This window comes from Meleagris gallopavo, chromosome 3 (assembly GCF_905368555.1).
Source record: "Meleagris gallopavo chromosome 3, MGAL_WU_HG_1.1, whole genome shotgun sequence".
NCBI lineage: Eukaryota > Metazoa > Chordata > Aves > Galliformes > Phasianidae > Meleagris > Meleagris gallopavo.
The window spans coordinates 62,727,545-62,741,809 of NC_139406.1; positions in this window are offsets into that span (position 1 = coordinate 62,727,545).

The window sequence follows — 14,265 nt, forward strand, 5'->3', positions numbered from 1 at the left end:
TTGCTCATATTTGGTAGCTACAAAAAACCATGTTTACAAGTTGATTTGCCTTGACCACTGTTGCTTTCTTAGTACTACTTGCAATTCTCTTCTTACCTCTTTTCCAGTCTGTGATTGCATTACCTTCCCACGAGGCAACTCAATCAGCATCACTCTGCCTGTGAGATGTCATGATCCCATGGTACCAAAACGTAATGGGTGCCAAAACTGGCGAGCTGCCGTTTTGCCCTCATGAATCAGGATAATAGTCTATGTTACAAGGTCAAAAGGAGAGCATCCTTTTACACACTGCAAGTCCTAGTGCTGCTAGCAGAGCAGGGTGACACAGGGAGAGTAATGATGACGTGTGATTGACAAGAAGGCAGAAGACAGTGCAACCCTCTCACCTGGGAGTAATGCCCCCCCAAAACGCTTGATTGGTATGGAAATTGTTGATTTTTTTTGCCTCTCTTCAAGAAGATTGACTGCATATATATACACACAAAGCAATAAAGCGATCAGCAGAAATAAAACTGATTGGTTGTATAGGAGGATGTGTGGCTGATATGTCTATTACAGAGCATGATATTCTACTTATCTTACATTCATTGTCCCAGATTTCCAAGTAAAACCAGAAACAGAACACTCTTCTTATTCTCAAATTAGACAAGCCTTGATAGAAGTCTCACGCACAAGAGCAGTTATTGGTTTTATGAGTTTATCTTTGCATTCTTCCTGGTCTCAGAGACTCCTGAACACACATACCTTTCAGCAGACAGACAATCAGAATATGATCCGATTCAGACTACAAAGTTATCTGAAACTGATTCATTTCCTGTTCCAGGCTAATACCAACGGAGGGACAGCAAATTGTTTGCTCTGTACCAGCCCAAGCTTTTAACACTCTCAGGGATCTGAGGTTTCACATACACTCACCACTAAGTCTATTAACCTAATTAGCAGCTTTAACTGCATCAGCAGATAAATCAAATAAATTTATAAATTTAGTTTATATTGGAAAATAAATTTATACATCAGTATAAAACTTTTGATTAAATTGGCATTAAAGTGTTCCTAATAAAATTAATCAATCCTATATTTATTTTGAACAAACTTTAAAGAGATTTGTTAGGCATTTGCCCTGTATTTCTTAAAATTATGATATGCTACCCAATCTACCAACTTCAAGACAGCCTGTGGCTATTCTGCTTTCACTAAGTTCTTTTATTAAGGTCTCTAAAATAAAATGATTAATTTAGTTTGGACCTGTGATAAACACTTTGATCTTCATAGTGCTGGCTAAATAACGAAAGGCAAACTGGTGAGCTGCTACAAAAACAGAAAGACTTAGAATAACAAAGTGCTTAAATATGGGAATTATCTAACCTTGAAGCAGGGAAAGCCATATTTCTTGTTATAGCCTTTTTCAAAGTGTCTTCTCTATCGAGTTTATTCAGTTTAGAAGCAAGATGCTCATTGCTCCTGGAGAAATTCCACATTGCTTAATGAGCAGGAGTCAAAGACTGTTACACAACATTACTTACAAACGTAAAGATAAAATGCTCTGGCTTTTTGAGAATGTTCCTATGTTAATGTGCATGTTATGTCTGTCAGCTTATAGAAGGCTCTGAAAGAGAACTGCCTAAAATGTAATGTAGTGCTTTGGCTGGAACCGTCCTATCTTACTGCTGTGCATTTTGCTTTCATGAGCATTTGATATACAGACAAACTGTATCGAAAGGGCTGCACGATTTTCCTGCTATTTATAAAAATGAAAGAATAAGGTGAAAGATGAGTAACTCCAGCTCTGTAGGGAATCGGTAAGGCATGGATATAACAGATAGTTTATTGCTTATAACAGATAGTTTATTGCTCTGCTTGGTGGAATGCTCACTGGGTTCAGTGAGTTCATCAGATTTCAAGTTTTGTAGTAGAAGGTAGGTAATAAAAAATCTACAGGTGCATACAATCAGTCTTTCAAGCACTGAACACTTCTGTGTGTAAAAAAAGAGGCTTTTTAAAAACCTGTAACATCACAATCTGGTAAAAAAGTCTGGTTCTTATTTTCCAGCCAAGAAAAAAGGAACAAATAGAACAACTAATACACCTTTGAAGATATAACAATTATATTCAAGAACTGTTGTGTATCACGCTGTGGAAAGACAAGCCAAATGCGAGATCAAAATACTCACCCTTCTTAGCTAAAATACCACACGAGGAGGGAACCGGAAGGACATAGGAATGACTTTGCATACAACTTCACAATGAAAAGCTTCACAGTCTTATCTCTGAAGCATTCACGTAAATAGCTTAAAGTGCAAACACTGCAGAGATTTATCATAGAATCGCGGAATCACCAGGATTAGAAAAGGCCTTTAAGATCATCGAGTCCAACCATCCACCTATCACCAGTGTTTCCCACTAAGCCATGTCCCTCTATACAACATCTAAATGTTTCTTGAACACCTCCAGGGAAGAGGAGTGTCAAGAGATTATTATCAGTGTTTGACAGTCTTATAGCACTGTAAAATGGAAATAATGACAGAAAGGGAAGAATTTGGATGGCTTATCTATTTGCTTGGAACAATAGATGATCAACATTGATGTTGGTCAACTCCTGCATCCTCAGCACAAGTAGAAATGCTAAAAGGCAGGTCCAGACATAACTTCTAAAGCCTTTCAGTGAAACTGCAGTGTTACTCTTATGAAAGCACTTGAAAGATTTAGTAAGCTGAGATTCAGGTGGTGCTAAACTAGGATGTAAGTAAAAATAGATGATGATCACAATAACCAGTTCTTAAAAGTCCCTGCAGTTGGAAGGAGTCACTTGTGAAAATGGATAAGTTTCTCAGTGAAAAAATATATATTAAAATAAATCTATACAGAGGGACATTTATGGAGCACTTCTGTGAAGAAATGCTGAGGGAGCTGGGCTTGTTCAGCCTGGGTGGTGAGGCCCTGTCACAGACTGTCTGGAGAGATGTGGGTGCACCCCACATCTCTGGAGGTACTCAGGTCCAGGTTGGATGGGGCCATGGGCAGCCTGAGCTGGTGGGTGGCAGCCCTGCTCATGGCAGTGGGGTTGGAACTGGAGGATTGTTAAGGTCCCTTCCAACCCAAGCCATTCTACGATTCCATGGTTATCTTCAAGAATACGGAAATAGCAATTTACTCTTTTATTTTATGATACATTAAAAAAAAAAAAGTAATTTGTTCTTTACATTTGTTTGTAGTGAATCAAATAGAAGTGAGCAGAATAAGGTCATGTTCAAGATCCATAATGATTATAAGATCCTTTACATGATCTTATGTAAATCAGTGCGTTGATGATGGCAAGATAATTCAAGGGGGCATGCTCTGCCACTTTTTACCTCAAGAATAGCATTTGTCTAAGATATGCAGCTCATGCTTTTGTATTTAATTATGAAGCATTTGCCATGTAGATAAATTAGCAGAAATCTTGTGGAGGGTGCAGATCATCTCTCCTAATTTCAGCCATCTAAATATTCAGTATCACAATTTAATTACTTCGGAGTGAGTGAGAAGAGTTACAGCTTATAGGTCATAACATCACCTGTTAAATTTATCGCTTGAAATGTCACGATGTAGGAGGCATTCTTCAGGCAGCATACTGAAATTGAATGAATGAATCAAAAGTGATTTTTTTTCCCCATTAAGTTTTATAGATGTATAAGATAGCAAAGCCTGGGGACATACAGATGAAAAAGAATGAGACACAAACAGGAAATTAAATATGGTTGGAAACATCATTTTTTTAAAGAGAATTTTGTCTTTCAACAGAGGAAAAGAGCAGTGAGAGTTTAGACATTGTACCACGTATTTAAATTTAATAACATAAACCTTGCTGAATCTCTTTTGTGCCTTTAGAACCTATGAATATCATGAATATCAGAAGTGGACTAGAACATGCTCTAGAATAAATAATTGAATGATATTAATAATAATAACCATCAGAAGACAACAAACAAAATGTAAAAATACCGTTAACTATTATGCTTCCGTAGGTTCCTCTACTGCTCCTTGCTAAGCTGAAAAATATTGTTTGAGTAAAACAGTATTGACTGCCCTTTTCAGGCAGCTACAGTACTTATCTTCATTGATAATATCTTGTTAAAGATAAATTCAGGAAGGAAAAATTATTCAGGGGTGAGATAATACATTTTCTCCTCAACTCTCTTGCTTTTTAGGCATATCAAACATGTTTTTATGAAGAAGTAATAAAGACGTGGGGTCCTAAGGTTCATTTAATCTAGTCTGTCTTGTGATAAAAAGCATCTAGATGAGTGTAAATAGGGAAAGGAAAAATTAAGGAAAGAGTATGGTGATACTCCTCAGAAAACTCTCTCAACACCCAATAATTTGAGCTTCATTAATTTTCCGAGCCAGATATTTTTAAATGTAATGGACCATAATAGATTTTTCTTTCAAGTATTGACTTTAGAATGAATGTATATTTTAACATCCCAGAATTCTGCAGCAAAGCCTAATTAAATATATAGGAATGCTAGTAATTAATTTAGGAGCAGAGTAAGAGTAGAATAAGAAGCTTATAGGAGACTCAGGCTACTGCAAAACACACTAAGGCATATGTGCTGTGAGAATGGAATGCTCTGTCTGCAGTGGACAGTAACGGTAGTAAATCCTGCGTACAACAGATTCCATAAATTTGCAAAAAAATGTTGTGTGGGATGGACACAGTGGATTTGTCACATCCAGCACTGGACATATTTACTGATTGCTGAGTCCTCATTAAAACTTTGGTCTGAGACAGATTAAAGGCTATAACCCTTTAAAACTAGCACCCCCCTTTCCTGCATACAATTTTGAAAATTGAATTGAAAAGCAAGACAGAGCAGTGCTATGTACCGGCTTAGTGCTATAACTACCTTCACCTCTGGATTTTCCTACCATTTCAATGAGAATACAATGCACTGCAAGCAAATTCTAGCAAGTCACACTGCAATCAGAGACAATGACCCAGAACAGATTTTCACGTTCACTCTCTGTGTCAATAGCTTTCCCATACTGGCAATACCATAGGAAAGTACTCCATAAGCTGTTTCAAAAGTTGTGATTTCTCTAGATAAACTTTATATCTTGTCTGTGAAAACACGAGGAAATACTATATGCTTTAATTTGCCTAATCCCTTTTTCCATTTAAGCTGGTTTCAGCCAAGAAGTTTCTGTACGAATCAAGGATTCTGCCCTCCAACACTGAAATGACTACTATCTTCCTTTACAGTTTCCTGAACAGAAAACAGGACTGTAGTCTTCTGTGAATGAATTCATTTTAATTTAATAAGCACTCCTTACTATACTCTTCCTGTTATCATTTACAAACCCCTTGTTTCTAGGGAGCAGATTTCAAGAATGTAGTGTATCAGCTTTCTGCTCTTGAAGATGTCTGTATATGAAATTTCTCCACAAAGACTTTAGTGTCATCAAATGAACACTGAAATATTTTGTTGTTGCTCCAGATTTTGTTATATCAAGAGAAATCATCATTATGCTATCCCTTGTACTTTACTGTCTAGACAGCTTACTGGTTTATAGAGAGTTTCAAGAAAAGCCTATTCCTGAAACAAGTATTTTTCTACCCCATGGGGATATGCAAACTTCCTAATGCTGGTCATTCAGGGTATATACAAATCTTTGTTCATTTACCCAGCTAATGTTATTTTCTTGCAGGAAAGTATCAACCACACATATTTTCTAGCAAGTATCTCTTTTGCATAAGTGATGAAGGGGTGTTAGAACCCAAATTATTCCAATTACTTTCTCTAAAATCTGTGTTTCTCATAGGGAAGTGGGCTGGTAATAAACACACTCCTAGACTCATCTAGAAACAAGACAAGTAGTCACTATTCTGCATTCTGGCCCCAGGTTCTTTCTGAACACCTTCAGTCATTCCTTCATTTTGGCAAGCAGCAGCGCTGTCTGAGAGGCCCAGGCTGCTTGGCTGCCATTCCTCTCAGTTCTGCCATCAGCATGTCTGTCCCTGCAGGTAGGAGTAGGTTTTCTGTCGCTGTCTGAGCTTGCCACGCTTCGCAGTTCAATGGATCACACACTGAGATCCAGGTCCTTTAGTATGAATAGAGGATAATTTATATGATAAATTCTGTGGCTTAAGGAAACCACTGGCTCCCAAACCTGCAAGACAACCACACTGAACAAAACAAAGCAAAACAAAACTACTGGGAAAATAAATGTTCTTCTCAGCTTCCTTTACTGTAGTCAAATCTCCATGAAAGATGTTTACAGGAAATATTTTGTTGATCTAAAGGAAAAGTTTAGGTAGCTTCAGAAACATTTGTTAATTCTTGAGAAAAAGCCATTTGGGTGCCAGTGTTAAATTTGCAGACCTCGGCAGCCTTACCAAAAGCTTTCTTAAAAATATTTAGGAGACTTCCATGGCAATTCAGGAGAAAATGAGGGAATGAGGAATGAAAAGAGATGTGGAACCTTCTGTGCAATCACTGGAGGCATCACATAACTGAGTTTGCTTCTGTAACCATTCTTCATGGAGTACAGAAAAGAGGTCAATGGATCTCATACAGATTGAGAGACCAGACTTCAAAAAGCACTGCAAAATACCTCATCAGTGTTGTAAATTGCTGTTAATTTTTCACCTTCTTATTTCTTCATTTTTTTTAATTTTTTTTTTAATTTTTTTTTTAAATAAGAATCATTTGCAAGCAATTACCAGAGTAAATGAAACCAGAAACAAAGGGCACTGAGGAACTATTAGAAACTAAAATATATATCTTAGGGGAGGAAGGAGGAGATATTCATGGACAAGAGATTGTCTGATGCTGCCTTTTCCTGCATGTAATTCCTGAAGCACAGCTGGGTGCGCTTTTCTTAAGAAAAGCTTACTCTCATGAATCCTGGAGTCAATAAAATTCCCACTCAATCCAACTAATCAACCAAAAAATAGACAGACATAGACACTGGCTATAATTATGGCTGCGGGTGATGGGGAAGAAAAAGAAAGGATGCTATAATTAAACAATAAAAATATTAATATTATATCACAAAGTCTTCCTGAAAGAGAGACCAAATTTGAGGGTTGACTTTGAAAAACTCCCTTCTCTTGCTTCCTAGCATCAAACTTAATGAAAAACTCACATAAGGGGACTTCTACTATAGAAAGGACTTGAGCAGTGTTATTCTCCATCAATTTTCTCCATTTTCTCTTGGCGTTCAATATCTTTATTGAAAACACAAAATAACTTCTATTTATATAAGTTTGCTTTATACATAATTGGTGTCCTACTAAGAATTTTTTTGTCAATTAAAATCTACAATTTATGTTTTAGGAGAAATTTATGGATTTCACATTACAGTTTTATTAAATTGATTATGTTAAATCTGAAATAGGAAATACAGAAAGCCATGATTAAACAGCTGTAAAATATATTTGCATTTGTGTGGTCTAAACAAATGAGGGCTCAAGAGTCAATATTTCTCCTCACCTCCATCAGTTTCACAAGATGAATTTTCCTCCCGTTATTTCAAAATTAAAAAATGATTTGTTGGTTTGGAAAAATTTACATTTTACTTGGCTTGGCTGTATAGCTGTGGCTAAAACAAATGTCTTGCCAGAAATCAATTTCCTACACTAGGTCCAGCCAGGATGGACACCCAAAACAGCTCTTGAGGAAATCCAAGCAATACTTGCTACATTTGTACAGGACTCTGATGGATCCTCAGGGTGAGCAATGTCTCTGAATGTGATGCAGCTTTTCTTGTGGAAATGGATCTAAGTGGTTTCTTTTTTTTTTTTTTTTTTTTTCACTATAACTGTGCACTGAACTTGGTTGAGAAGAGAGGTTTCCAAAGGTACTTGGACATAATCACCACTATTTGTCAGTGTGGTTTCATGAGCTGGTTTGGATCCCAGCAGTATATGTATTTTTCGAAAAGTTTTGTCAGCAGCAAAGGTTTGCAACAATACAGGCAACTCCCACCCTGTTTAAATTTTCCCATTTAAGTCCTCGGCACATCCTGGCTTCACCAGCCAGATTTTATTCTGATGGGCAGCTAAACTCCACTACAACTGATCTCATATTCCCCCTCCTCAAAGGAAGAGAGAACAAATAGGATGGAAAAGAACTCAAGGGTTGAGATAAGGACAGGCAGATAACCCATCAGTTGGGCAAAACATCTCTAAGTTAGGGAGACTGATGAAATGCATTGCCTATTACTAACAGCCTAGAGCAGCGAGAAGTAAAAGCAAACTAAACACACCTTTCCCCTATTCACCCTTTTCTGCCTTCTCACTTGAAGGCATGCAGGAGAACTGAGGCTGCTTCACCTCTGACACTCCTCCATTATCTCTCTCTGCCTCTGCTCCACGTGGGTCCCTCCCACAGGATTCTGTCCATCCCCAGCTGATCCCACATGGGCTTCCCACAGGCTGCAGCTCTCCTGCAGCTCTCCTAGAGCTGCTCCACCATGGGTCTATACCATGGGGCCCAGCCTTCAGGAGCTCCAGCACAGGGCCCTGCATCTCCTGTGAGGGTTCTCTGTGGGCTGTGGCTCCTTCAGCCACATGCAGTGCTGCCCCTGGGCTCTTGCATGGCTGCACATGGGGATCTGCTCCATGTGGTGCTCACAGGCTGCAGGGTGACAGCCCTCTCCTAGGCTGCAGGGAACTACTGCTCCAGGCCTGGAGAACCTTCTGCCCTCCCCTTGCACTGACCTTGTTTGGCTGCAGAACTGTTCTCTTGCATTTCTCGCTCTTCTCTCCCAGCAGTCTTTTCCTTCCTTAAATCTGCTCTCTCAGAGCGCACCCATCATTGCTCATGGCTCAACTCTGGCAGAGGAGGGCTCCTTTTCAGGGAGCTGGAGTTGACTGATCTGACATGGGGAAGTGTTGGGCTCTGCTCACAGAGGGTACCACGAACCCCTATTAAAATTTTGCCACGTAAACCCAATACACCAGTAATTCTGGATCGCTTGACTCCGCTACTGGAAGAACAAGAAACTCGGATGTTTCAGCTTCATTTCATAAATTTTTCATAGTTTCTCAGTTAGGAATCACTGCCTTTTCCTTTCACTACCAAAAGACTTCTTTTTTTCTGATTTGGACAAGCACTTCAATACTTTTGGAGCCTTGCTCAGGTTCTCAGTGTTACCTGATACTTTCCAGAGTCATATAGACATTCCCAGTTTTGTATTTCCCTATATTCATATCTGTCTATACCTTTGTAATGGTCAGGCAACTCCTGGCTAGCCAGATGAACTTCATACCAATGGGAGGATATCTGAGGACAACAGTCATTTTCAATCTTGTGCTATAAAATTGATGTGAATTTCGAATTCCTGATAATGCAATCATTGCTGTTTTTTCAGGTGTTTTGTCACAAGAAGGTGACAAAAAAATTATGCAATTTCTGATAGTCTTGTGTTTTCAGTCCTCCTTCCATTGTGGTCAATCTTGTCCAGTCTAGCATATACAGACTATTCACAGAACATTGATTTACAACACCCATAGTGGTGGCTTAAATAATACTAGCAGTTATTTAATGTAGTGCCCACTTTATGGTCGGGATGCAACACACATACTGATATTTCTACAAAACAGGTACATTTATTTTTTGAATAACAGCATGTGAATACACCATCTACAATGTTATTGTGTTGATCTTCGGCTGCGAATTGCAAACTTTTTCATCATTTCATCCTCAAGACCCACCTAAGATTTTGTCATTTTCATATGTAACCTAAAGAAAAAGCACACAATCCATTGTTGTTAAACATCACTGGAACATGTTTGATAGGAGTCATATTTTGTAGGTAAATAGCACCATGTTTCAAATTGAAGTATTTCCTATAGAGATGAAAGAGAGTAACATAGATTCAGTGACTGAGCTGACTGACAACTGATGTGGTGATTGTGGTGAAGGTTCGTTGAGTAATATGGGCAAAAACATGTTCTGTGACAGAACGCTTTATTGCCTCTGTTTCTTGAGAGGTTCAATATAATGTCACTGATTCTCTAATAGTGTTTCTGTGGGCTAGATTGTATGCCGACCTTCTATTTCAGTGCATCTTTGGCAAACCTTAGGTTGTTTATAATCTTTTATTGCTGTCAGGACTACACACATACATCTACTGTGATATTACCATTTTCAAACTGGTATACAATGTGTTAGTGATATTCAGCATGTAACTATTGAACAACTTTTCCTGGAGGAATATGTAGTTTCCACTGGGAATAAATTACAGCAACGAAGTTTAATAATCTGTTAAATGCCATAGTAATATGATTCATAACATTAATATAATAGAAATATAGTCCAGAAAATTTGTGTCTTGGAAGTATCTTTTACTGTATTCAAGAGACACTTTATCTTAGAGATAAGATTATGTGTAACTGAATATATATTAATCAATTAAAGGAGACAGTACTTTTTTGCTAGTACAAAACATTTTATCTGATTACTGCACTTTTGATCAAGAAATGTGTTTTTTCCCATCTTGAAGGGACACTTTGCAGTGTTAATTGCGTACTGGAATAACAGCTCTCTTTAATTCTTAGTTCATGATTTGCCTTGCTTATTTATTACTGGGCTGCTTTTGTGCTATGTGATCACCTGTGCATGGCACTCAAAATCTGGTCCTTAAACAATTTCAATATGATTTGCAATGACCCTTCTAACCTCAGAGATAGCTGGTAGATTTTTCAGTCTGTGCAGTGACGACTTGTTAATCAGCTACATTTGTTTTCTCATCAAACAGATCATCTTCATATATCTGTTCATGCTTGAGATGTCAGTTTTGATGTCTAATTAGCTCAGCAGTGTTTTAGAAAGTGCTGCCTAGAGACAATGCACAATGTTTTGACATATTGCATGTTACAGTCTGCTACTGCTTCGCTCTTTCTTGCGATAACACTGTGTTGCTTTAAATGGCACTTTCTCAGCTTGCTTTTCTTAAAACTGAGGTAGAGAAATAAGAGCAGTGGGTCTCTATTACAGTGGCTGCTGTTGGCTGCTCTCCTCAGTAAGTGCTGGACTGAGGTTACTACAGCACAGCAACGTTTCTGTAGGAAACCATGTAAGAGAATTTTTGTCTTTATTTCTTACAGTGACAAAATCTGGTAGTTATAACAGGCTCACAGGTTGGTGAGGACACCCTGTTTGGTGATAACCTCTCTTTGGTATTTCAGGATCCTTCAGCTGTTAACAGAGAATTGCCCATAGTGGCATTTATAATACATCTTTAACACAGTATTGACAAACTGCTCACCCAGGTATCTTTAGTTGTGCTAGCTGATGTATATCTGGACTGATGCATGAGGCTGTTATCCCTGTCTCTGGAAAAACACTCTTGCTGAGAAGATTATTTTCTTAATTTAATTTATTGTTAATTAACTCAAACTTCTAATCATTGATTTGGTGTCGATGAAAAGAGAAGATAAAGAGTGAAACAAGCACGTATGTAAACATCTTTCCTTCTCCTTCCTAGATTCAGTTTTCCCTGGGCTCATTGTAGTTTGGAGTATATGTGGCAGTTCAGAGAGTTTTAAGTTCACCTCAGTGTCCATTTATACAGTTGGTATCTTGTGAGTTTGCATATGTGGATGGCAAGGTCAGAAATGTGCAGGGTGTGTGGCACAGCAATTGTACATACAGTGGAAATGGTCTGGAATACCAATAACATAAGGGACAATTTTTAAGATAGTTTTAAGATAGTTAGATCCAGGATTTGTCAGTCAGAAGATTCTGTTCATTTACAAGCCAAAGAACTGGACCTCTTGATAAAATCAAGGCTCAGGGGAGACCTCATTGTGGCCTTCCAGTATTTGAAGGGAGCATATAAAAGGAGGGGGAACTGCTATTTACAAGGGTAGATAGTGATAGGACAAGGGGGAATGGTTTTAAACTGAGACGGGGAGGCTTAGGTTAGATATTAGGAGGAAGATTTTCACACAGAGGGTGGTGACACACTGGAACAGGTTGCCCAAGGAGGCTGTGGATGCCCCATCGCTGGAGGCATTCATGGCCAGGCTGGATGTGGCTCTGGGCAGCCTGGGCTGCTGGTTGGTGACCCTGCACATAGCAGGGGGGTTAAAACTAGATGATCATAGTGGTCCTTTTCAACGCAGGCCATTCTATGATGATAAAAAATTACTACTAGTAACTCAGGAAATAGAATTTTGGCAAAAGACTAGGTTCTTCTGCTCTGGAGGAATATCTATCTGTATGTATTAATGGAGGAATATTTCAGGCAGATTTATTTGAAAACTGTTCCTAATGTAGCTCCCACTTGCGAAACTAGAACAAAATAATGATAAACAATTGGCCAAATATAGAGATCTTCCAAGGTAATATAATTTATTAATTCTTATGAGTGAAATTTTTGTATATTAATAACAAAATTACAATAGACATAATTTAAATAGGTATGATACAATTTTTAACACCAGTACTCTGCGGTACAAAGCCTGACTTTATGTGACCGGTCACTCTAGTACCATCAGCTTTCAAATTTCACTGGTGAGAGATGTTTTCACTCCAGTAACACTTCATTCTCGGGTAAAACATGAATTGTTTAGCTGATATTTGGCTCCTCAGTAAATCTGAGCTCTTGTACTGTAAACAGCTGGAAGCACTGAACATTACTAAAGAGTATTAATGAGTTCAATTAAACTACAAGTCATTCAAGGTTTTTACTGAGTCTCCATATGTGTGGGATTTCCACACAAACCCATTTAATTAAATAGTTTTATGCACTGATATTTCTTCATACATTCATTGTACATGTGCTTTTTTATATCTTTTCACAGAAGTCACAGTCAAAGAGGGAATCCAGTGTTTGTGTGAATAAACACACTCAGGCGTACTAAGCAGCCTCTTAAAGAAATTACTTGAATAATATAACAAAGCAAGCAGTAAGCCCTACACTTAATTTTCTGTTTTTTAGATTTATCCTGTGGAAACTCCAGTAACTTAAATGGTGCTTGAAGACAGAATGTGTTTTCCTGTACAACCACCTATTCCTCATATAGCCATTTGCATCTGCCAGCATTACATATACACATGTCCAAATCAGCAATAAAGCTTCACTCTGTATCATACCTAGCATGATTAAATGCATGAAGGTAGCAGTGGGAGAAACAAGAAGAGTAAAAGGCTCATTTTGCAGTTAAAATGTACTAATACCATTTGATTGGCCGAATAAGTTAAATAATGTAGAGATAAAAACTAAAATGCTTGGGCATCACTAACAATTCCTATTCTGCACTTGACTTTTCCACCATCTAGTGTTTACTCTGAGGATATATTATAGATGCAGTGGGAAGCAGACACGTTACCTAAATTCAGGATACTGGGCATTCTTCAGAGCTGATGTGAAAAATAAATACCTTAAAATTTTGCTTTGAGGATGATATGGAGCTTGACTATCCTGACAGTGATTAAATGTTCTGTAAGATTGATCTGAGACACGCAGAGAAAAACCAGATTTTGAGAACTTACACCTGCTTGCCAGATGTGTGTTATTGCAACAGGGGTGAGGATGACTACTGTGATAATTAAACTTCAAGTTTTATTTTAATACTTCAAAATGTGAGTTACAGTTGATTCTTTGTATATCAAGCAACTCTTCATCAAGTTTCTCCTACTCCTTCTGAATGAACATGCAAACATACACATGCACAGACCTATTTCAGCCTGTTGTTACATCCATCAGCTCTAACAGAGGGGACATACATTTGTACACTAGAATGGCTGCAATCAGTTTGATGTTCTGAAGAAAGCTTTACTATTGCAGCTCCTGCATAGAAAAGGCCAGAGGAGAAATTCCAGAACTTTATTAGCAGATAGAAATCTATAGTGGGAAAGAGTTTATAATAAAATTCACCCACAATCCTCTACAACATAATCCCATTAAAATTTGTCACAAGAAGGCTTCGCAAACTCCAGCCAGTTGAGAGCTTCACGTGGAGCTGTTGCATTAGAGAGTGATATTCTGAACAGAAACTTAAAGAAATTTGTACTGCAGATTTTGAAGTTTTCCCTGTTTTTTTTTGTGTGTGAAGATGCATCTGGCCCATGACAGAGAGAAAGTATGTGAATGCTTATGAATCAAAGTAGCAGTTACTTGTAAAAATCTTGTGTAGTTTACAACTCAGCTAAGCTCCTTTTTACATATATATCTAGCAGGCTTCCTGAAAAGAGACACACCAAGTGCTGCAAAGAGCATGTACTCTGTTTGTCCAAGGAACATGAATATAACAGCAATAGTTCCAACCGT